At 37.7% G+C, this 24,774-nt stretch overlaps 1 pseudogene; it reads right to left on the reverse strand.

The window, feature by feature from the left end:
- Positions 1-2,900: 2,900 nt before the first annotated feature.
- On the reverse strand, positions 2,901-12,567 carry LOC121028040 (60S ribosomal protein L31-like; annotated as a pseudogene).
- Positions 12,568-24,774: the final 12,207 nt, after the last annotated feature.

Genomic DNA, 24,774 nt, shown 5'->3' on the forward strand with positions numbered 1-24,774 from the left:
ATCCATTGTCCTATCTGTTGCAACTGCAACACAAAAGGAAAACCTAGAGGGTGTTTCCTGGTCACAAATAATTTTCTAAAAGCACTCTTCTGATCATTTCAGTTGCCTGGGCCATTCTGGTTAAAAATTTACTCTGATGCAGCAGGAAGTGTAGAAAGTTACAGTGTCACACTAGAGTTTGAGGTGTGGACCCAGGATGCCTCACTGTCCACATTGTGGCACTATTTATGTGGTTACTGAATAAAAATGACTGTCTCGTTTTAGACTAAATTTCAGTATCAAAGATCACTGCCCTAAGAAGCAAACAACAGACATGGCAATGCTAGATTGAGAGCTAAAGAAACAAAGCAGGATTCATTATTTGTGTATGATTTTGGCTAAATATTACTCTTGAGAGGAACTCTTCCTTGATAAACTTTTATTAAGAAAAGTATTTTATTAATTTCTCTGAAATCAATTAATCTTATAACCTGAGCAAACATAAAGGAAACTACAAGACCTATGAGGTTCTATCACTTCCTGTTCTACACTACCTGGGGACTTCATTTTACTGTTTAAATTTTGAGGCTTGTGTTCAGTTGATGATTTCCTTCTTCTGTTTCTTCTTACACATACATATACCTTTTAGCTCTGAGCAGAGCCTGGCAATCTTTTTAACAAAATCTGGTACCTCCCAGTGCTGGTCTCCACAGCTACTATTCCAAAACTTGAGCCCTTTTCCCCCCAGTTCTTCCCCTTCCCTGTTCTCAGACACAGAGATGGTTCCCCCAAACTCACAAACCAAATGTGAAGATTGTATTTTAGCCTCACATTGAAGGATTCAAATTTATAGGAACAAAGAATCAGAAAAACCTTCAGTTAAGATGAAGTGCCAGATGAAAGAAACTGAGGAGAGGCATAAATAATTGCTTTTTTAAACACAGTAGAATAACCTGGTGTCCCTTCCTCTAATCCATAGTGTCTACAGGAGTTGTCATCCAAATTGAACATAAATACCACAAAAGCTCTTGTTGAGTCTCATCTTACTGGATTTTTGACATAGATTTCACCCATTTTAGGAAGGGTTCACAATGAAAATCTGCTAGAAAGGTAGGCTGGGTGCCTCCATCGGTTAAGCATCTGACTCTTGATTTCCACTCAGGGCATGATCTCATGGTTCCTGAGATCGGGAGCTGCATGTTGGGCTCTGCCCTGATAGTGTGGGGCTTGCTTGGGATTCTCTCTCCCACTCTTTCTGCCTCTCCCCTGCTGGTGCACATGCTTTCTCTCTTTCTCTCTCTCTCTCAAAATAAATAAATAAACTTAAAAAAAAAAAAAGAAAATCTGCTGGAAAGATGTGATAGAGTCCATCAGTATCTAAGTGGTACAATTTTTAATCCAGTCATTCTTTGGGACATTCATCTTCTTTTACCCCCTAAATTTTAAACCAGTTAACAAGGATAATGGTTCTAATTTTTTCAAAAACTTAATCTGTATTAGTAACCTAGAAAAAATCCAAATAAATTATAAATTATTTCTCATTTGTATAATTTTTTTCCTATTTGTGAAAGGAAGATATCATGAAGACTTTATTTTATTTTAACACCTATTTTTCTCTTTTTCTAGGTTGGTCAGTGTAATAACCAGTAGAAGCAAAGGGCCTTTTTAAAGTCACATTTCCTAGCAGAGGCTTAATGTAACTAAAAAGATGATAGGAATGTTCATAATCTCAAATATGGAGTACTTAGAATCTTCTCTCAAAATCTGCCCCTCTCCAGTGTTCTTAGCAATAGTCATACAGTCTGACCATCTGCTCAAGCAAACAATCATATTTCTGTGTCCCTCAACCTGTGTGTATCATCACCAAGTCCAGCTGCTTTTATCATTTGACTATTTCTCACACTGCTCCATTTATTTTCCCCTCCATTTCCATCATCCTAGTGCCAGCCATCATCCAAACCACAACCAGTATAAAGTAATTAAAAGTATAGGCTTAGGAAGCAGTTAAGCCTGGCTCAATTCTCTCTCTGCCTGGGCATAGCTGGGGTCCATTAGGATATGTTTTTAATCTTAAGTTTCTCAGTCATATATTGGAAATAATATGAGTAATGTTAGTATTTTTTTACTCCATAGGTTTATAGTTCATTAAATAATTCATATACTATGCTTAACATAATTTTTAGCACATACTACAAGTTTTTAAATGTTAGTGTTTGCTTTCACCAGTTTGGCATACCATATCCATCAGGTTAATAAATGTGTCATAATAATCAGTGCATTCTCTACATCTGTCCTATCCAATATGATACTCACTAGCCATGTGAAGCTATTGAGCACTTGAGATGTGGATAGTAGAGACTGAAATGTAAAATACACAATAGGTTTTTTCAATTTTGATATTAAAAATGTCAAATATGTCAATAGTAATTTTTGCATTGATTATGGTTTAAAATGCTAATATTTTTAATGATTGAGTTAAAATGTTATTAACATTATTTTTATTTATTTATTCTAATTTTTTTAAATGACTACTGAAAAATTTTAAAACCCCTATGTGTGGTTCACATTTATGGTTAGCATTATATTTCTGTTGAACAGCACTGATTTAGACTTTCCATTTTCTCTTATTTACATATTCTTTTAGAATGGCCAGTTACATTCTTGAAAGGCTTCAAGTGATTTGAGATTTTGTTTAGAAATGTATTTAAAATATTTGAAATTTATGGAGAAGAAGATCTAAAAACTCCTGGCCAATGGTACAGCTGTGGAATTTTTATATTTTGCAATTTTGATCTTTTAAAGATTAAATTTTTTTGATTTTAAAGAGTAAAGATTTTTTCAAATAAGATATATATATATATATACATATATATATATATTCACTAATATCCATTCAATATACCTTTTAAGTAGTCTTTTTTTTTTTCAGTTTTATACCTTTATTTGACAATCAGTGGTTAGTCCTCATCCACATTAACTGTAGATTTTTGAAAGTGGTGACAGGTACATAGGTAACTAAAATATAGAGCTTGTTTGGTGGGTCTTCATCCTCGTTACAATTTCTGGACAACCGCACATAGATACAGTATGGAACATTCCTTATTCCTTGGGCCCAGACAGCTCTGTTGAGCCTGGTGTCAATGCACACATATGAAGATGCCACCTTCATGGCAAATTCCCAGATCTCTTTGAGTGTCTGAGGGCATGCTTCTTGAAATCCACTCCATGGATATGCTTATGATGTTGATGGTGTATTCTCTGGTCACTACCCCCTTGATGGCAGAGCAGCCCTTCTTCTGACCACCCTTCTTTGTGGGAGCTACCCTTCTTTTCAGGAGACATTCTGCCAGGCCAAGGAAGAGCACAAGGTATTGTGGGGGAGGGAAAACAGCATCTCAAGCACACTAAGTAGTCTTTTTTAAATAAATCAATTCCTTCTGGCTTTAAGATAAAAATCCTTCTTAAAAACTCTTAATATTAGAAATGCATATGCCCCCCTGAATACATGGTGATTGTGAGAAAGAAGTAGTATGTGTTATGCTAGAAGAATTTTGGGGAAAAGTCTGGATTGAGTTAGTTGAAAATTTTTGTAGAGCAGACAGAGACATTAGGCAATTATTGCTCTTTTAGCCTTAAATATTTAATGTGAAGGAAACTGTTTCATATTGTTTGTTCTAGCATACAATGCTGCAATGAATTTTCTTGTAAGTACATCCTTTTTATTTAAAAAAGGAAATTTGAGGGGCGCCTGGGTGACACAGTCGGTTGAGCGTCCGACTTCAGCCAGGTCACGATCTCGTGGTCCGTGAGTTCGAGCCCCGCGTCGGGCTCTGGGCTGATGGCTCAGAGCCTGGAGCCTGTTTCCGATTCTGTGTCTCCCTCTCTCTCTGCCCCTCCCCCGTTCATGCTCTGTCTCTCTCTGTCCCAAAAATAAATAAACGTTGAAAAAAAATTTAAAAAAGGAAATTTGAAAGGATTAATTTTATTTAAAAAATTGGAACAAATTTGACAAAAAGCATTTTTCATTTCTGGGATAATGGTCACATGGATATGTATTATTTCTTCAGTCTTTAACTATATTTTAATATTAATTGTAATAATTTGTTTATAAATTATCTTGGGCATTCCATGAAAGTATTCATATCATGGCACATTTACCTTTTCTTTCTATTCTCTATATCTCATATTATTTTTCTAGTTTTAATGTCTTGTGCAGGATCTCAGGTCTGTGTGAACTACAGTAGTGAGAGCAGGCGTCCTGGTCTTGATACCCACCTGAAAGGAAACAAAACTAAAATGTCTCTATTAAATGTGATGATTTCTTTAGATATATTAATAAGTACCCTTTTTTTGTTGTGTTTTTTTTTAAGTTGTCTTTCTCTTTCCTCGTTTGCTAAGAATTTTTATCTTAACTGTGTAGAAAATCATATTGAGTGCTTTTTCACCCCAAATTGAAAGATTAATTTTTTGATCATTTAATTTGGTGCTTATTAATTGTGTTAAAAGCTGAACAGTCCTTGCATTTATTTAATTGATATGACTAGAAGTTTGTTTCTTGGTGTTTTCACATAGCCTTATTTTTAATTGTCTCTTTTATCATAACTTTATCGTTATTTTTGTGCTCCTCTCTTTTTCTTTTTTTATTTATTAAAAAAAATTTTTAATGTTTATTTATTCTTGAGGAAAAGAGAGACAGAGTGTTAGTGGGGGAGGGACAGAGAGAGAGAGGGAGACACAGAATCTGAAGCAGGCTCCAGGCTCTGAGTTGTCAGCACAAAGCCTTTTGCGGGGTTTAAACTCATAAGCCATGAAATCATGACCTGAACAAAAGTCTGACCTTTAACCAACTGAGCTACCCAGGCATCCCTTTCCTCTCTTTTACTTTTGTTTTTGAATTTAGTTTGCTGGTTTTTTTTTCCTAGCTTATTCGGATTTTAGTTAATTTGTTTTCCATCTTTCTTATATTCTGGTAATAATCACAATTTGGTACATTTTCCTCTACATTTCAGCAGCAAACAGATTTCAACCCAGTGCTTTCATTGTCATTATAATGTAATAATTTCAAATTTTAGCATATAATCTCTGCTTTAAACCAAAGGGTAAATGGTAATATGTTAGTTTTTAGAGATAAGAATTTTTCCTAAATATTCTAGTTTGATTTCTAATTGTATTGCATTGTAGTTATAGAATATAGATGCTATGTTGCTAATTATTTGAAATTTTTTGAAACCTCTTTTGAGGCCAAGTTCATCATCATCATTGGTAAATATTTCATATGTGCTTGAAAATATGTATTCTATGTTCATTTGTCATGATGTTCTAGACATATGTATTACACCTAACAGTAATGCCATTGAATTCATCTCCACCTTTATAGTTTTCCATGTGTGTTCATTAACTATGTCTTTCCATATGATATGTTATTCCTTTTTCTACTTAGAGGCTGTACTCTCAGCTTGATATTGATGATTACAATCTTCCCAGCTTACTTTTTTTCATACATATTTCATATCTCTTTTTGATGATAATTTTTATTTTTCCTTTGCTCTTTTTCTCATATTAAAATTTTTACTTGGTATTTATTTATTTATTTATTTATTTATTCATTTATTTATTTGAGACAGGGAGAGAGACAGAGAGAGAGAGAGAGAGAGAGAGAGAGAGAGAGAGCATGAGTTGGGGGAGGTGTAGAGAGAAAGGGAGACACAGAATTCAAAGCAGGCTCCAGGTTCTGAGCTTCAGCACAGAGCCTGACGCGGGCTCGAACTCATGAACCATGAGATTATGACCTGAGCCGAAGTCTGACACCCAACCAACGAAGCAACCCAGGAGCCCCTACTTGATGTTTTTTAGATATATGTTTTCCATGATTCATTATCAATTTTTCTGCTTATTGTGTGTGTTTAGGTGTTTTTTTCTAATTGAGTATCTCTTAGACAACATTGCTAATTCTTATTTTTAGTACAATCTGAGAGTCATTGTCTTTTCACTGTTGTTTTACCTATTTTGATTAATAAGTTTTACCATAAATTAATTTGTTATAGAAGATGTTTTCTACCTACTGCAATTAATGTTATCGTATGTCTCCCATTTCTCTGATTTTAATTAGGTGTTTCTCATGAACTAACAATATGCATTATATTTTTATTATTTTGATGGTCATTAATTCATTAAGAATCTTTTAACAAATATGTTTTATCATAAATTGTGCCCTGGGCAATGCACTAAGCAGGGGGAATAAAACAGATTAATATTTTGTTTTTTTTCTCCTTATCAATGTCTATAACTTTATGAAAAATTATGTTTCCCCCTGAATAGGAAAAAAAAAAATGTCAACACAATTCCCTCTCCCATCTTCCTCACTTCCCCTAACAAGTTTGGGTTTAGATTTTTGTGCTTATATAAATGAAAAAAGCATTACTTTTTTCAGATATCAATAAATTTTACTTATTTTTTTACATGTTCTTCCCTTTTATACCAATTTTTTGCTATGAGATCTATTCCTTCCTTTCGAAAGTTAAACCTCTAAGAATTTTCAGAATTATTTTATTTTTTAATTTTTTATTTGATTTTTTTCATTTTAGAGAGAGAAAAAGAGAATGCGTGAGTGGGAGAGAGGGGCAGAGGAAAAGAGAGACAGAGAGAATCCCAGTTAGGCTCCATGCTCAACAAGGAGGACAACATGGGGTTTAATCCCACAACCCTGGGTTAACCTGAGCTGGAATCAAGAGTCAGCCACTCAACCAACTGAGCCACCCAGAAGCCCCAAGAATTCTTTTGAAGATATTCTTCATGTTGCTAGACTCACTCTCTGACATCTTCATTCTTCTCTAACATTGAAATGATAGCTTAATTGAATATAATATCAGATTCAAATCCTTTTCCTTGTAAACTTTCTTGTATTCAGTATTGTTGTCAAGACTAAAGGTACTGGATTTTAATTTCTCTCTGAAAGACAAGTTTTAGTTTCCTTTTGAAAATTTTCAGCAGTTTCCTTTGCTTTTAATAATCCTAAAAGTCACTATAATATATCCAAATGAGAGTTTTTTCTTCACTTAGCTCTCCTACTCAGTTCTTTGTGTACCTCTTTAAATGGAAGTCTCACAGTTACCTTTTTTTTTCTTTTTTTTTTAATGTTTTATTTATTTTTGAGACAGAGAGAGACAGAGCATGAGCATGGGAGGGTCAGAGAGAGACGGAGACCCAGAATCCAAAGCAGGCTCCAGGCTCCCAGCTGTCAGCACAGAGCCCGATGTGGTGCCCAAACTCAAAAACCGGGGTGTCATGACCTGAGTGGAAGTCGGACACCCAAAGGACTGAGCCACTCAGGTGCCCCCAGTTTTCATTAATTACACAAATTATCAGTATGTTTTTCTTCAAATATTTTCTCTATATGTGTATTTTCTCTGTCCTTCTACATGGGTATTGCTTTTTCTTTTTTTTTTTTTTTTCAACGTTTATTTATTTTTGCGACAGAGAGAGACAGAGCATGAACAGGGGAGGGGCAGAGAGAGAGGGAGACACAGAATCGGAAACAGGCTCCAGGCTCTGAGCCATCAGCCCAGAGCCCGACGCGGGGCTCGAACTCACGGACCGCGAGATCGTGACCTGGCTGAAGTCGGACGCTTAACCGACTGCGCCACCCAGGCGCCCCGGGTATTGCTTTTTCTATTATTAGTCTCCATTTCTTTTGACTTTTTTCCATTCATTCCATCTCCTTATTCCCTGCTAATGCTTTTTGAAAGTGTTCTTCAATCTTATCTGTCAGCTCAGTAAATCATCCTTCACATATATTCAACAAGTTCTCTTCACTGGAAAATAAGTAACTAGAAAATGAAATGGAAAATAGATGCCATTTGTGATAACAATGAAAACTATCAATTGCCTAGGAAATAATCTAGCAAAGATTGCCTGAGAGGTTTATAGATATTAAAAAAAAATCTATTAAAGGACATCAAAGTAGATCTGAATACAGAGATATAATATACTCATGAATACAATGAATAAAACTTTAGAGATTTTAATTGTCATCAAATAAATCTATAAATCCATCACTATTCAATTCAACACCACAGCTAAGTTTGGGGAGAAACTTGACAAATTTATTCCAAAATTTATACAGAAAGGTAACTTTCTGTGAGTTGCTAAAGCAGTTTTCAAAAAGTACAAGATAGGGGCGCCTGGGTGGCTCAGTCGGTTAAGCGTCCAACCTCAGCTCAGGTCACGATCTCGCGGTCCGGGAGTTCGAGCCCCGCATCGGGCTCTGGGCTGATGGCTCAGAGCCCGAAGGCTGCTTGCGATTCTGTGTCTCCCTCTCTCTCTGCCCCTCCCCCATTCATGCTCTGTCCCTCTCTGTCTCTCTCTGTCTCAAAAATAAATACACATTAAAAAAAATTAAAAAAAAATGTATAAGATAGAAAACTCATACTATTAGATAGTAAGACAGATTCCAGCACCAAATGATAAAATTATCAGTGTGGTACTAGTGCAGGGACAGACTGATTGAATGAAGGAATACAAAAACAAGGATTTAAACAGATCACAGGTTATGTGATACAGGATAGATTACATAACCTTGAAGAAATGATGGATACTTTTGTAAATGAAACTAGAGATTTAATTTGCAATTTAGAGAAAAATAAAATTGGACTTCTAGCACATACCATTACAAAAACAAATAAATCAATAAATAAAATAACCCCAAATGAATGAAAGACCTCCATATGAAAGTGAAACAATCAAGCTAACCACAGAATATGTTTACCAAACCAAGATACAAAAGCTCAAATCTCAAGAGAAAAGCCAACATAATTTGATGAGTATGAGAATTGGGCAACATAAGTAAGAATTTCTATAAATCAACGTCACTCACAGGTTGTATCACTGGGAAGAAAACCATAAGAAAGACATTACTGAGCAAATTTATATGGACTGTTCTTGAGGTCAACCCTGTGAAAGGGAGAGAAGTTGAAGAAAGCAAGATTGGGTTAGAGGGAGATATAGTGCCATGTTGCAGTATCAGAGAAAGCTTTTTCTCTAACACTGGAGAGAGGCTGAGCCCAAACATGCCTACACTGACCAGTCCCTGGATGCTGGTCATCCCTGCATTCACCAGTTTCTACGAAGGGAGTGTTAATTTGGGTGAGACAGTTTTCTCTACCAAGGTAGTTCCTAATTAGGAATGATTATTATGGGCTGTCTACAAGTATCACTTTTCATCAGAGGGAAAATAGGCACTCCAGTTCTGAACAAGGATCTGAGTTGTATGTCACAGATTCCATTTCAGTCTCAAGATTGAGATTAAAGTGGTACCAGGGATTACATACAATGAATAAATAATAAAACTTAGTACATAGCAGATCTAAGGACTTCCATAGAACCTAGCAAAAAAAAAAAAAAAAAAAAGGAAAAAATAACAGAGGTAAAAATTTAATTTTTTTAAATTTTTTACGTTTATTTATTTATTTTTGAGAGACAGAGACAGAGCACAAGTGGGGGATGGGCAGAGAGAGAAGGAGACACAGAATCCAAAGCAGGCTCCAGGCTCCGAGCTTTCAGCACAGAGCCCGAGGCGGGGCTCAAACTCACAAACCACGAGATCACGACCTGAGCCGAAGTCAGATGCTCAATCGACTGAGCCACCGAAGGCGCCCCCAGAAGTAAAAATTTAAATGATTAGTAACTATATTAAGTTACCCTAATCTCATTAATAATGAGAAAAATGAAGAGATAAATATTAAGCATGTTGACCAGAGCATTCTTCGTTCTTGTAAAGAATTAAAGTAATTTAGGTATTGCATGCTAATGAAATTAGCTGATAACATGTAGTGCATATATGATAATAGAATGATGTACATTAAGTAAAAGAAACAAACCAGTTACTTGTACATAGAAAGAAACTAGATTTTACTATATATAATGTTGACTGTGAAAAGAAACAAAATGTTAACACTTATACCATCTTATAAATTTAACAAAACCTGTAATACAACTATATTTTTGTGTTTGAGGATAGCATATCTAAAGCAATACATGCAAAGTGTTTTGGAAAGTCGTGATGGATTAACCAGTATCAGATTTACTGTTATCCTTAAAGAACTATAAATACTTATTAACATATACAAAGCAACTGTCTGCAGGCCTTGGGCAGAACCAATCCAGGCCTACAGTTTTCAAGAGAAGAAAAGCATATGAAAATAAATAGTGTATTTTCCCATGTTTTTTGCCTGAAGGTATTTTTCAATCCCGGCAAAGAGAAATAGAGTACAGACAGTGGAAGTCTAACTGGGCAGAGGAAACACAAATTTGACCTGGCTGTCATTGAAGGGGGGCAGGATATTAGAGAGGAAGAAATCGCAGGGGAAAAAAGCCCCCCAAATCTGCATATTTTTTCATGTTCTTGGCCAATTTCTAAATTACGCATGCACAGAGTGAGACTGTGAGAAATAGTATGTATTGTTTTCTATATGGATTTTTATAATAATAATTGATTTTTAGTTGTACTTTATTGTGATTAGAGAAGATGATCTTAATTAGAGCACCTTTTCTTTCTTCCCCAAAAAAGAAAGCAGAAGGCTAATCAATCAGAGTCTATTAAGATGGTTTCCTGGGGCACCTGGGTGGCTCAGTCGGTTAAGCGTCCGACTTCAGCTCAGGTCACGATCTCACGGTCCGTGAGTTCGAGCCCTGCATCGGGCTCTGGGCTGATGATGGCCCAGAGCCTGGAGCCTGCTTCCGATTCTGTGTCTCCCTCTCTCTCTGACCCTCCCCCGTTCATGCTCTGCCTCTCTCTGTCTCAAAAATAAATAAACGTTAAAAAAAAAATTTTTTTTAAGATGGTTTCCAGATTCAAGCACCATAACTATTTAAGGTAAGAGGGTTAGTGAAACTAGCAAAAGTACTACTGCTGCAACTAGTTCCAAAGCCATAATTGATAGAGATCTATCACTTTTCTCCTCCACCACTCATTTTACCTTTGTTTCACAGTTGGCTATCTCTGAGTGGCTTGCTTGGCAGGGAAGCTCAAAACTTTACTCCTTAAGTGTAATCCCTTCATTTTATTTTCTTTATGTTACAGCCATCTTACAATATAGACCCCCAATGACCCACATTTCCCACTATTTAGGCCCTGGTGTAGTGCCCACATGCATTACATTATGACTGCTCCTGCGTGACCAATAGAATATGGCAGAAGTCATAATGTATGACTTCCAAGGCTGGGTCATAAAAGCTGTTGCCTCTTTTGCTTTGATCTCTTGAAACACTTACTCCTGGAGCTCTGAGTCACCGTATAAGCCATCCAACATCTAGAGAGATGACATTCAGAGGCTTTGAATCACATAAGAACCCAAAAGAACACAGGGAGAGATGCATGGGTAGTCCCCAACTGTTCTAATCCCTATATATTAAAGTCATCCCAATTGAGACCCCAGAAAATTCATATGGCAGAGATAAGATGTCCCTACTAATCTCTGCCCATATAAATTCATAAACAAATCTTGTTTTGGTTTTAAGACACTAAATTTTACACAGAAATAGATATCAAAACATTTTTTCTAACCACAGTTACTGCAGTTATCGATTTACAATTATTGTGGGCATAAGCTCATAAATTCAGTGGGTTGTAGACAACATCCTCTGTACCGTCTTTAAGTAGCAACTGTAGCCTGTCCTGGTAAATAGGGTTGATTACCACTACTAATATGTTAACACCCTTTTACTTGCTTACTGGTCCACTAACATAAGGACTGACATCAATCCTCTTCAGTTTAGCATTAGCGTATCTCACCAGTCCATCTTTGTATCAGCTAAGATTCCTTTCTTCTGTGCTAGTTGATTGTTGGGAATACACCTCAAGGCCAAAGACTTAAACTGAGATAGAAGTTACTGTGCATGGATGTCTGGGCCACCTGTTTGTGTGATTTACTAGTACATTCTGGGTATGCTCAGGTTGAAATCCAAAGGCTGTTTCTACACCTGCCCAACTGTATGAAATGATGGATATGAGAATATCCAGCTCTGGAAAGGAAAGGGAACTCCAGTGATATAGTCATTTAGCATCCCATGGTCAGGTTATCAGTTTCTAGTAAGGTCCAATATCACAGAGGAATTTTTGTTAAAATTGAGACTATTTCTCTTAAAGAAAAGGCATGATCTACCGCTAAATCCCAGAAACTTATCAGAGAATTTGTGCAGCAAACTTTCTCTTCACAGATATATCTACATCTGTCAAATCTGCTGAGTCATAAGACCCATGTGGCTATGCACCTCAGGGTGGATCTTCTGCAGAATCCTCTCTTCCTCTTTTCCTCATCCAAAATGGATAGCTTTCAAGTCACAAGATATATGGGTCAGGGCAGTATTTTCTTTCTCTTTTTTCTTTTTTTTCAGAGCGGTATTTTCAACTTCAGTGTATGCTACCTCCAAAATCAGAAGAGACCGATCAAACACTGTACCTCTATTGAAGGACTGTCAGGTGCAACATGAAAATTTGCCCTTGGTCTTAGAAGGAATATTGTGGCATGTCACAGACCACTGGGCGTCCAAAACTGTTGCAGTCTCTTTAGTCTTCATGAGACTTCTCTCCATGCTCTTGATATAACATGTCTTACTAGCATATCTGGTGGACTTTCGACTCCCTACTCACCATGTCATCAGTGTACTAGTCTAGTGTTATGTTCTATGGCTTGTCAAGATGATCAAGATACCTGAATTCTCCACCATGACAGGGAACAGGACAGTTAGCCTATTCCTGGGCTAGGGAGTAAACGTGAACTTCTGTTTTTACCATGAGAATAAAAAACAAAGTTGATCCTTCTTAGTGAAAGGAATTAGAAAAAAAAATTATCTGCAAGATCAGTAGCCCTACAACATGTGCCAAAGTTTGTGTTAATTTATTGCCAATCAACCAGGTGGTAGCCCCAATAGCAGCCACTATGGCAGGTGGTAAAATGTAGCAGCTGTGATTGGGGCTGCCACTTAGATAAATTTATAATAATATATACATCTGCCAAGATCCATTTCATTTTTTGCAGGATACATATAGTTGAATTAAACAGAAATATTATTTGAAGCATCCTCCTACATCCTCTGTCTTTGATAGTGGTATTGATCTCAGCAATTCTTCCCATAATATAGTATTAATTATGATTTATAATTTTCCTCCAGCTAGAAGTGTGATTTCTGGGGTTTCTACTTAGCTCTTGATGATGTAGTGGCTCTTACTCCACAGACCATAACACCAGCTGCTAAATATTTCTCTCTCAATAATGTACACACGAACCAAGGAAATAATAACAGGTTAGGACCACAGATACTTGGATACACTGTGAAATGAACTTGAGCCAAACTCCACCTGGCCTCCATAAGGTCCCATTTAGCCAGAGAACCATGGTGGCATTTCAGATCCCATGGCATCACTGTCAGCTCAGACCTTATACCTAACATACCTGGAAATGTCTGGATTTTCCAATTCCTCAGTGTCAGTTACCCAGGGAATGATTGCAGGTCCCTTTGGAGAATAACCAAGGACATATTTACTGTATAAATTCCATGTGGCACTGCAGGCTTCTTCCACAAGGGAACCATGTGATTTGATCAATGAGTTCTGATTTTGAGAACTGACTTAGGTCGGGAAATTGAGTGAGAAGCCACATTTTCCCATTTCAGCAGCTGATGAACAATCTTCCCCATCATCTTTTTTTCTCTTCCTTTCTCATACGTATCTGCCTGTCTAGTTTGTTTCTAAGAACTCCATGACCTATTAGCTATTACCACAGATCCCTGAGGGTCATGGCAACTGGATGGCAAACTGGCAATTATATCTACTATGCCTCTGATGATTTAGTGCTATGCCTTGGCCTCATAGCCATTGACATTAAAGAGCCCACTTTGATAGCGACAACCTCCACTGTCATCAGAGCCTGCAGAGTGCAGCTACCACCAACCAAGCTTCTTAAACATGTTGGTGCCAACTCAGAAGTGCATTCCTATGGGATGTCTTCTTGCCTCACCCAGGAATCTTAATCATGTCATGGGTACTCAAGTCTTACATAGTAAATCTATTCTAATATTCTCAACTCCTTGATTGTTTTGACCCCTTCTGCAATATCATAAGACATTTCCAGGTTTTTCATCATATTTCCTAGTTTTAGTATCAGGGTAAGGTGGGCCTCAGAATGAATTTGGAAACTTTCCTTCCTTCTGCTATTTTTTTTTTTGAATAGTTTAAGAAGAATAGGTATTAACTCTTCTTTACATGTTTGGTAGAATATACCTTTGGGGGCGCCTGGGTGGCGCAGTCAGTTAAGCGTCCGACTTCAGCCAGGTCACGATCTCCCGGTCCGGGAGTTCGAGCCCAGCGTCAGGCTCTGGGCTGATGGCTCAGAGCCTGGAGCCTGTTTCCGATTCTGTGTCTCCCTCTCTCTCTGCCCCTCCCCCCGTTCATGCTCTGTCTCTCTCTCTGTCCCAAAAATAAATAAACGTTGAAAAAAAATTAAAAAAAAATATACCTTTGAAGCTATCTGGTCTTGGACTTTTATTTGGGGGGAGTTTTTTGACAGATTCAATTTCATTACTGGTAATCAGTTCACATTTTCTATTTTTTGTTGATTCTGTTTTGAAAGGTTATATGTTTCTAGGAATTTATCCTTTTCTTCCAAGTTGTCCAATTTGTTGGTATATAATTTTTCATAATAATCTCTTACAATTCTTTGTATTTCTGTTGTGTTGATTGCCATTTCTCCTCTTGCATTTCTGAGTTCGTTTAGAGTCCTCCTTTTTTTTCTGAGTTTGACTAAGTCTTTATCAATTTTTTTTTTCCATGAACCAAGTCCTGGTTATATTGATTTGTTCTACTTTTTAAACATTTCTATTTAGTTTATTTCTTTTCTAATCCTTATTATTTATTTCTTCTACTGGTTTTAGGTTTTGTTTTTCTTCTTATTCTAGCTACTCTGGATGAAAGGTTAGGTTACTTGAGATTTTTCTCGCTTCTTGAGGTAGGCTTGTATTGCAGTAAATTTCCTTCTTGGAACTGCTTTTGCTGCATTCCAAAGATTTTGGACTGTTGTGTTTTCATTTTCATTTGTTTCTATGTATATTTTGCTTTCTTCTTTGATTTCTTCACTGACCCATTCATTGGTTAGTAGCATGCTATTTAACCTCCATGTATTTATATTTTTCCATATTTTTTCTTATGGTTGATTTCTAGTTTAATAGCATTGTGATTGGAAAAGATGCATGATATGACTTTGATCTTTTTCACCTTGTTGAGATTTGTTTTGTGGCCTGATATGGGATGTGTTCTGGAGAATATTTCACATGCACTTGAGAAGAATGTGTATTATGCTGTTTTAGGTTGGAATGTTCTAAGTGTATCTGTTACATCCATGTGGTCCAATGTGTCATTCAAAGCCACTGTTTCCTTGTTGATTTTCTATGTGGATGATCTATCCATTGATGTAGTGGGCTGTCAAAGTCCCCTACTATTATTGTATTATTGTTGATTATTTCCTTTATGTTTGGTATTAGCTGCCATATGTATTTGGGTGCTTTCATATTGGGTGCATAAATATTTACAATTTTATATCTTCTTGTTGAATTATCTTTATGATTACATAGTGTGCTTCTTTGTCTCTTGTTACAGTCTTTGTTTTAAAGTCTATTTTGTCTGATATAAATATTGCTACCCCAGCTTTCTTTTCACTTCCATTTGTATGATAAATGATTTTCCATCCCTTCACTTTCAATCTGCTTGTGACTTTAGGTCTGCAATGAGTCTCTTGTAGGCAGCAAGCATATAGTTGGGTCTTGCTTTTTATCCATTCTGTCACCCAGTGTCTTTTGATGGGAGCATTTAGTCCATTTACATTCAAAGTAATTATGGATAGGTATGTACTTACTGCTATTTTGTTACTTGTTTTATGGTTGTTTTTGTAGTTTTTCTGTTTCTTTCTTCTCTTGCTTTCTTTCATGGTTTAATGGCTTTCTTTAGTGATAAATTTAGATTCCTTTCTCTTTTTTACATATCTAATAGCAGTTTTTGATTTGTAGTTACCATTAGGTTTCTATGCATCTTATGCATATAGCAGTCTATATTAAGTTGGTGGTTGCTTAAGTTTGAACCCATCCTTTACATATCCTCCTTTCCATTTTTTCAGTGTATAGTTTCATACTTTACATCCTTTTATTTTGCTAATGCCTTCACTGATTTTTACAGATATACTTAACTTTACTGCTTTATGCTTCCCACCTTTCTTACTCTTTCTTATAGTCTTTCATTTTCACTCATGAGTCGCTTTTAACATTTCTTATATAGTCAGTTTTGCGGTTGGTCACGAATTCCTTTAATTTTTGTTTGCGGAAGCTCTTTATTCTTCATTCTATTGTGAACGATGGCCGTGATGGATAAAGTACTCTTGGTTGTAGGATTTTTCCCTTCAGCAGTTTGAATATATAATGCCTCTTCCTTGTGGCCTGAAAAGTTTCCACTGAAAATCAGCTGATAGCCTTATGGAGTTTGCCTTGTATGTAACTGTTTTTGTTTTCTCTCACTGTTTTTAAAATTCTCTCTTTATCACTGTTTTTTGCCTTTTTAATTACTACATATCTTGTTGTGGACCTTTTTGGGTTTGGGGCTTTCTGTGCCTCCTGGATATGGATTTCTGTTTCATTCCCCATGACTTGGGGATTTTCAGCTATTATTTCTTCAAACAAATTTTCTGCTCCCTTTTCCCTCTCTTTTCTTCCTGGTATCTCTATAATGTGAATGTTATTATGTTTGATGGTATCGCTGAGTTCCCTATTTTCATTTTTCATTATTTTTCTCTCTCTTGTTCAGCTTGATTACTTTCCATTACTGTGTCCTCCAGGTGGCTGATCCATTTTTCTGCTTTCTCTAGTCTGCTATTAATTCCATCTAGTGTATTTTTAATTTCACTTATAGTTTTTTTATTTATTTATTTTTTAAGTTTTCTATCTCTTGGTTGAGGGTCTTACTGAGGTCCTCCACTCTTTTCTCAAGTCCAGTAAGTATTTTTATGACCATTACTTTAAATTCTTTAACAGCCATATTTCTTATCTCTATTTCATTTGGCTTTCTTGCGGTGAATTTTGTCCTCTTCTTTCATTTGTGATATATTACTTTGTCTCCTCATTTTGTCTAACTCTCTGTGTGTGTATCTATGTGTTAAGAAAGTCAGCTATATCTCCTGCTCTTGAAAGTAGTGGCCTTATGAAGAGGAGGATCTTGTAGTGTCCTGTAGTGCAGTATCTTCTATTCACCAGAACCTGGTGCTTCAGGGGTGTCTCCCATTGTGTTGCGTATACCCCACTGTTATGGCTGAGCTGCTTTTGCCTTCAGTCTAGTCATCTGCAATGGCTCTTTGCCTGTTGTAGGCAAGGTTTGGTCTCTGTATTGTTAGTGGGCCAGCCTGGAGCTGCCTTGGGCTTGAGTCAGACCAGGCATTGGCCAGAGAGGCAACAGCATTGGACTGCAGGGTATTTTCCCTGTATTATTCCGTAAGAAGCTATTGTTGGTCGGTGGGGCCTGCAGTCAGACAATATGTCTGCCCCAAGCCCATTGCTGGAGCTGCAGCTGGACTGGTATGTGTGGTTATTCTCCCTTCTACCCAGCGCAAGAGTCACTTTTGGAGCCGGCTGGCTCCTGTCAGGGCTGTTTGTACACTGCCAGGCTTGTGACACCACTTTGGATAAACTCCTGCCAAGGGCAAATTGGAGGTGGCAAGTTTGCAGGGGAACAGGGAGTGGGACACATGGTTCCAGCAAGGTCCACGCTGGTCTGTTGTGGGAGCTGACTTGCAGCCACTTGGGAAAATTCCTGCTGAAACCTGCCCGGTTGGAGGGTTCGAATCCACAGAAGAGTGCAGGGGTATGGAATACTGTTAGCAAGCTAAATGGAGAGTTGGTAATGTGCTGGTTCCTGCAGGTATCTATGTATCTGGCCGGGGGGGGGGGGGGGGAAGAAAATGCTCCCCCAGTTCTTTTGTTCTTGGAGAAGTCTTCCAAAGATTCTTGCCCCTCCAGCACATGCTCTGAGACTAGTAAATGAATCTCCTTCCCATATACCCCAGGGGTTTTTTCAAACTGCTATTTCTATGCTGTATATCAGTGGAGCTGTTTCTTGTGTTGTCTCTTTAAAGGCAGGGACTCCATCCTTCAAGTTCTCCTAGAGCTGAGTAAAGCTCTAGGTGTTAAACCCCACTGATTGTTAGGCTCCTCTGGTTTTCAAAGCCAAATGTTATGGGGATTCATCGTCCCAATTTGGGCCCCCCTTGCTTGGGGGTGCTGTGGTGGCGGTCCGGTCCTCTCCCCTGTCTGTGCCTACCACATCCCTGCCTCCTGTGGACAGTTCTGTAGGTCTATTTGTCTCCCAAGCAAGTCTCTCCCCCTCCTATCCTCTTTGATGTAGCCTCTTCCCTACATTTAGCTGTGGAGAGCGTTCTGCCAACCAATGATGCTTGGGTTGTTTTCTGTTTTTTACATCGACATGTGTTATCTAATTGTATCCATGGAATGAGTTTAGCTTAGGATCCTCCTACTCTGCCATCTTCCACCAATGTCCATTTTATATACTTTAAGAAAGGTCTTGGTTAGATGGGGCAACTGGATGGCTCAGTTGAGCATCTGATTTCAGCTCAGGTCATGATCTCATGGTTTATGGGTTTGAGCCCCACATCAGGTTCTGTGCTGACAGCTCAGAGCCTGGAGCCTGTTTCAGCTTCTGTGTCTCCCTCTCTTTCTGCCCCTCCCCTGCTCATACTCTGTCTCTCAAAAATGAATAAGCATTAAAAAAAAGGGTCTATATTATATATTTTTAGCTTCAAATTTAACAAATTTAACCACCCTCCTATATAAAACAAGAAATTTACTGTGCTTTTTATAACATCCCTACACTTAAAGTTATTTAATATGGATATAATATGGGTAAGAGGTATAGATTATCATTTTAGAATTACATATCTTTTTTTTCAAGTGACATTACACTTGTGCAAAATTATGTTAACATGTGTACATAAATTTATTAGATTCATTCATATCAAGGCTCACTATAAGAACATTTATTCAAAAATTTCCATTTTTTACTTCTCAATTTTAATTCTTGATCCCCTGAATTACGTGTTAAACTTTTGAGAGTTTCTACATCAGTGCTGTAATTTGTAAACACTTGTGTATCAGAAAATGAATATTTCAGTTGTCACTTGCTCCCAAGCCTATCACTTTGCAAAAAAGGAAAAAAAAAACAACAACAAAATAAAAATCCATTGTCTCTTGTGTTTGATGTTGCATACATTTAATTTTAAAGCCAGCCTGGAATTTGCTTTAGGTTTCTTATATTTTTTCTGGTCCCTAAGTAACTTACCTATTTTGGGGCCTGGATTTTAATAAGGTAATTTTTTATCCTTAATAGGTCACTAAGTTTATCAGGATATCTGAATTAAATATTTTGAGTTAGATTATTTGTTTCAGTTCTAGAGATTTTAAAAGTAATTTATTTTGTTTCCTATAAGTAAAACCATTTTCAAGAAATATTAAAAAAAATTTTTTTTTCAACGTTTATTTATTTTTGGGACAGAGAGAGACAGAGCATGAACGGGGGAGGGGCAGAGAGAGAGAGGGAGACACAGAATTGGAAACAGGCTCCAGGCTCTGAGCCATCAGCCCAGAGCCTGACGCGGGGCTCGAACTCACGGACCTCGAGATCGTGACCTGGTTGAAGTCGGACGCTTAACTGACTGCGCCACCCAGGCGCCCCTCAAGAAATATTTTTAAGTTAATTCCTTTCTTCTCTTGTACTGAAGAATTTCTTTCATAAGTCAGTCTGTTTGCATTTGTAATAGTAGTAGTAGTAGTATCAGGGTTATTTGCTTGTATATTTTTCTATATGTTCATCCTTGAAGAAGGAATGCTCAATCCTTTTAATGAGTCTGGTTTAGTCTATTAAAGGGGGCATGGATTCCTGTAGATGTCTCTGTCTAATTGACTGCTAGTAGAAGACCCCTTCTCTCATAGAAGTGGAAGGTAAATTAATGTATGTAGTTTCTAGAACAATTTCTAGCTTTTAGCAGGGTTGACTATAGTGACTTGGGATCTTTCGCTATTGTCTGGTTCACTGTCTTCTAGGATGAGAATTTATTTTGGATTATTCTGCCTGTCATTACTTTTTTTTTTCCTCATCAATATATGAAAATTTTATGCTTTCCAAGAATTGCTCACAAGCACTGTCTTTGCCTACAGTGCAGTTTCTATGACCACTTTTCCTCCAACTTCTCTTTTCCCTCAGCTTTATTGAGGTATAATTGACAAAAGTTGTATATATTAAGGTATACAACTTGCTGTTTTGATATACATATATAAAATAATCACCAAAATCAAGCTAATGTATTTTTCATCACCACAGTTACCATTTAAAAAAAATTTTTTTTTCAACGTTTATTTATTTTTTGGGACAGAGAGAGACAGAGCATGAATGGGGGAGGGGCAGAGAGAGAGGGAGACACAGCATCGGAAACAGGCTCCAGGCTCTGAGCCATCAGCCCAGAGCCTGACGCGGGTCTCGAACTCACGGACCGCGAGATCGTGACCTGGCTGAAGTCGGACGCTTAACCGACTGCGCCACCCAGGCGCCCCTAAAAAAATTTTTTTTGAATGTGTGGGGAGACACTTATGATTTACCTTCTTAGCAAATTTCACTCAGGTTCAATTCCAGGTCGGGGAGGTCTTTTTTATTCTTCCCTGCCTACCAAACTCCCCAAGACATTGCCATCCACAGTCCTTCTTTATTCATACTGCTTTACTGGGAACTGAATTTTCTGAGGGTTTGAGGGCTACAGGTACTTAGAGGGTAGTAAAGTCTAAGGCAGTAATGTTTCTAGGTATCACTGAAAGTAAAGTCTATTTCAGTAAATGAACAGCAGTTTAAATTTACAGTTGGCAAAATTCCCTGCCTCTGTACTAAGGATGGGTAGTGGCTGTGAACCTCAACCTTGCTCAGCCGTCCTCCTCTTAGGTACTATTCACACTTGAAGGGAAAAGTATATGATGTCTTCAAGTGGTTTCTCGGTCTAGGCAGTGTCCATCCAGTTACTGGAAAACCTTTCCCAGACCGTGAGTAAGGGTTGTTTTTATCTTTTTCAAAATGTTTTGCCTTAGTAACTTTTTATCTTCTGTCACGTTAATGGAAAGTTGAGAAAAGTCATTTTAGGTATAAAGTGATATTTAAGATTTAAGACATTTTTATTCTTAGTGAAATAGCATCTGCATCAATAGTGATTTGGGGGTGCCTCAGTCGGTAAAGCATCCAACTCTTGATTTTGGCTCATGTCATGATCTCAAGGTTCTTGCAACATCAAGCTCTGTGTTGGGCTCTGCGCGGATAGTGTAGAGCCTGCTTGCGATTCTGCCCCACCCCTGCTCATGCGTACACTTACATGCACGGTCTCTCTCTCAAAAATAAACATACAGGTACGCCTGGGTGGCTCAGTCGGTTAAGCGGCCGACTTTGGCTCAGGTCGTGATCTCGTGGTCCGTGAGTTCAAGCCCCGCGTTGGGCTCTGTGCTGACAGCTCAGAGCCTGGAGCCTGTTTTGGATTCTGTGTCTCCCTCTCTCTCTGACCCTCCCCCATTCATGCTCTCTCTCTGTCTCAAAAATAAATAAACGTTAAAAAAAATTAAAAAAAATAAAAATAAATAAACATACAAAAATATCTTTAAAAAATAATGATTTTGACAAGGAAATGTAATAATAATGCTTAATATACTAATCAGTGAAATGGTTATATTACTCCCCTACCATTTCAAAGATCTCTGAATATTCATTTTTGATGGCGTGGGTTGTAAGAAATATATATTTGGTGTTCATCTGTGGTTCCTTTCTCACAGCTCTCAAAACCCATGGAACTTCCTGAGCAATAGCAACATCTTTTATTATAATGTCTCTTGTCCTCATTTCCTGAAGTGGATTCAGAGTCATAGAGATGAAATGGGTGTATTGTTATTCATAACAACCTCCTTTCTACAACTGGGATTATGAGGTAACTTTTGGAAAGCAACTGGAAAGGGGGGCTTGTTGCCAGGGGAACCAAGATGAATAAAGGGTGCAAAAGTTCAGTCTTACCCCCGCCCCCCATCCCCACCTTGGCTGACTTCTAGGGAGGGGAGGGAGAGGACTGGAGGTTGAAAAATTGTCAAAGGCTAATGATTTAATCAGTGATGCCTATATAATGAAGCTTTCATAAAATCCCAAAAGGACAATATTCAGAGTGCTTTTGGGTATGCCATCATGCAGAGATGCAGGGAGAGTGGTACATCAGAGAGGAAATGGAAGCTGTAAGTCCTTTCCCCACGTATCTTTTTCATCTTGCTGTTCCCGAGTTACATCCTTTTATAAAAAACTAGTAATCTAGTAAGTACACTATTTTCCTGAGTCCTCTAAGCTCCTCTAGCAAATAATTTGAACCTGAGGAGGGAGTCACTGGAACCTTATTTACAGTTGGCTGGTCAGAAGCAAAGGTGACAATACAGACTTGAGATTATCCTTTGAAGGAGGGCTGGGCGGGGCGCCTGGGTGGCTCAGTGGGTTAAGCGGCCAACTTCAGCTCGGGTCACGATCTCACGGTCCGTGGGTTCGAGTCCCCTGTCGGCTCTGGGCTGATGGCTCAGAGCCTGGAGCCTGCTTCCGATTCTGTGTCTCCCTCTCTCTCTCTGCCCCTCCCCCGTTCATGCTCTGTCTCTGTCTCAAAAATAAATAAAACGTTAAAAAAAAAAATTTGAAGGAGGGCTGGGCAGTCTTGTGAAACTGAACCTTTAAACTGTGGAACCTGATGCTATATTTGGGTAAACAGTGTCAGAACAGAGTTGAGTTTTAGAATACCTAGTTGGTGTCCAATAATTGCTTATTCAAGTGGACAACCCATCCTCCCTACCTCATAGGAATTGGATGCAGAATCCTTTATAATTGTTCTCAATACTCAGTGTGGTTAACTGACAGAGAAGTCTCAGAGTCAGATAAAAAGACATGGCTTGGCTCTATCAATAAATGTCTCTTTGATACACTATTTTACCATCAGACAAAGTAAATGGAAGGAAGTTCATAGCAATAAACACCTACATTAAGAAACAAGAAAGGGGCCCCTGGGTGGCTCGGTTGGTTAAGCTTCTAACTCTCGATTTCAGTCCACATCATGATCTCTTGGTTCTCATGAGAGCAAGCCCCATGTGGGGTTCTGCACCCTGAGAGCAGAGTCTGCTTGTGATTCTCTCTCTCTCTCTGGGCCTCCCCACCACTCACACATGCACACATGTGCTCTCTCTCAAAATAAATAAACTTAAAAAAAAAGAAACAAGAAAAAATCTCAAACTTTATACCTAAAGGAACTAGAAAAAGAAGAACAAACTAAGGTCAGAGTCAGAAGGAAGGAAATAAAAAAGATCAAAGCAGAACTAAATGAAATACACACTAAACAAACAATAGAAATGATCAATGAAACTAAAAGGTGTTTTTTCCCTAAATAAACAAAATAGATAAAACTTCAGCTAGGTTCACCCAGAAAAAAAAGTGAACTCAAATAACTAAAATCAAAAATGAAAGAGATGTTATAATAGATACCACAGAAATACAAAGGATCAAAGAGAATACTATTAAAGGCCAACAACCTGAACAACATATAAGATATAGATAAATTTGCAGAAATATACAGCCTACCAAGACTTAATAATGAAGAAATAAGTCTGAACAGACTAATTTTTAAGGAGACTGAATCAGTAGTCAAAAACCTCCCAACAAACAAAAACCCATACCAGATGGCTTCACTGGTGAATTCTACCAAAGATATAAAGAATTAATACCAATCTTTCTTAAACCCTTCCAAAAAAATCAAAGAGGTGGGAACATTTCCAAACTCATTTCAGAAGACAGCATTACCCAGATACCAAAATTGGACAGACACCGCACAAAAAATTATAGACTAATATCACTGATGTATACAGACACAAAAATTCTCAATGAAATATTAGCAAACTGAATTCGACAATACATTAAAAGGATCATATGCCACGCTGAGTGTGATTCATGCCAGGGATGCCAACATGGTCAACATCCATAAATCAATCAGTGTTATACACCACATCAATAAAAATGAAGGGCTAAAATCACATGAGTATCTCGATACAGAAAAAGTCCTTGAAAAAATTCAGCATCCATTAATGATAAAAACCCTCAAGAAAGTGGGAATATAGAGAAAATAAATGGGTCAAAACCACACAGACACACACACACACACACACACACACACACACACACACACACACTCCAAACCTCCAGTGATGACTGAAGATAAATAAATCATTAAATAATTTTTTTTTCAACGTTTATTTATTTTTGGGACAGAGAGAGACAGAGCATGAATGGGGGAGGGGCAGAAAGAGAGGGAGACACAGAATTGGAAACAGGCTCCAGGCTTTGAGCCATCAGCCCAGAGCCCGATGCGGGGCTCGAACTCACGGACCGCGAGATCGTGACCTGGCTGAAGTCGGACGCTTAACCGACTGCGCCACCCAGGCGCCCCTAAATAATTTTAAAAAAATGTTTACTTATTTTGAGAGAGAGAGAGAGAGAGAGAGAGACCCAATTTTACAAGAGCCATGAGATCATGACCTGAGCCAAAACCAAGAGTTGGATGTTTAACTAACTGAGCCACCCAGGCATCACCATTAAATCATTTTTAATGGAATATATAAGGATCTATTCCATAATGAAGTGGATATTGAATGGAGACA

Source organism: Herpailurus yagouaroundi, unplaced genomic scaffold, assembly GCF_014898765.1.
Source record: "Herpailurus yagouaroundi ecotype Mexico unplaced genomic scaffold, PumYag 100, whole genome shotgun sequence".
Classification (NCBI taxonomy): domain Eukaryota; kingdom Metazoa; phylum Chordata; class Mammalia; order Carnivora; family Felidae; genus Herpailurus; species Herpailurus yagouaroundi.